This window comes from Penaeus monodon, chromosome 23, assembly GCF_015228065.2.
Source record: "Penaeus monodon isolate SGIC_2016 chromosome 23, NSTDA_Pmon_1, whole genome shotgun sequence".
Classification (NCBI taxonomy): Eukaryota; Metazoa; Arthropoda; class Malacostraca; order Decapoda; family Penaeidae; genus Penaeus; species Penaeus monodon.
Window position 1 is genome coordinate 38,531,258 of NC_051408.1, and position 360 is coordinate 38,531,617.

General features: G+C 37.8%; 1 long non-coding RNA gene across 1 annotated transcript in view; it reads right to left on the reverse strand.

The window, feature by feature from the left end:
• Nucleotides 1-360, reverse strand: part of LOC119588019 — a 1,358-nt gene extending 998 nt beyond the window's left edge. Inside the window, exons 1-2 of the long non-coding RNA XR_005230049.1 lie at nt 233-360; nt 45-100 (exon numbers count right to left, since the gene is read on the reverse strand). This is a non-coding gene — a long non-coding RNA (uncharacterized LOC119588019). The remainder of the gene's footprint in view (nt 1-44; nt 101-232) is intronic.

The window sequence follows — 360 nt, forward strand, 5'->3', positions numbered from 1 at the left end:
CTAGGGTAAATAGGCCTAAAACAAGAAAGTCTCAAGTCGCTAACCTCTCCGATTGGTCAGCCCATTTTTCGCTTCCGCCAACATGATTACCGTCGACAATCTGTAGTGTGAAAATAACTTTTTTCTCCTTTTCCTTTTGATTTAGTGATGTAATATCAGTAAAAAAAATATATATATATATATTTCAATAGCGTTATCTTTTACTTTGTATTATTGAGGAAAGAGTGCTTACAGAATACCGAGAAGAAAGTGAAGCTTCATCTTGATTCAGCTGCTGATCCCGGACTGAGTCGATGGTTGGGATTCGTGAGGTATTTATACCCAGCGAATTTTAGGGGATGCCAAATCGAGAATTTCCGA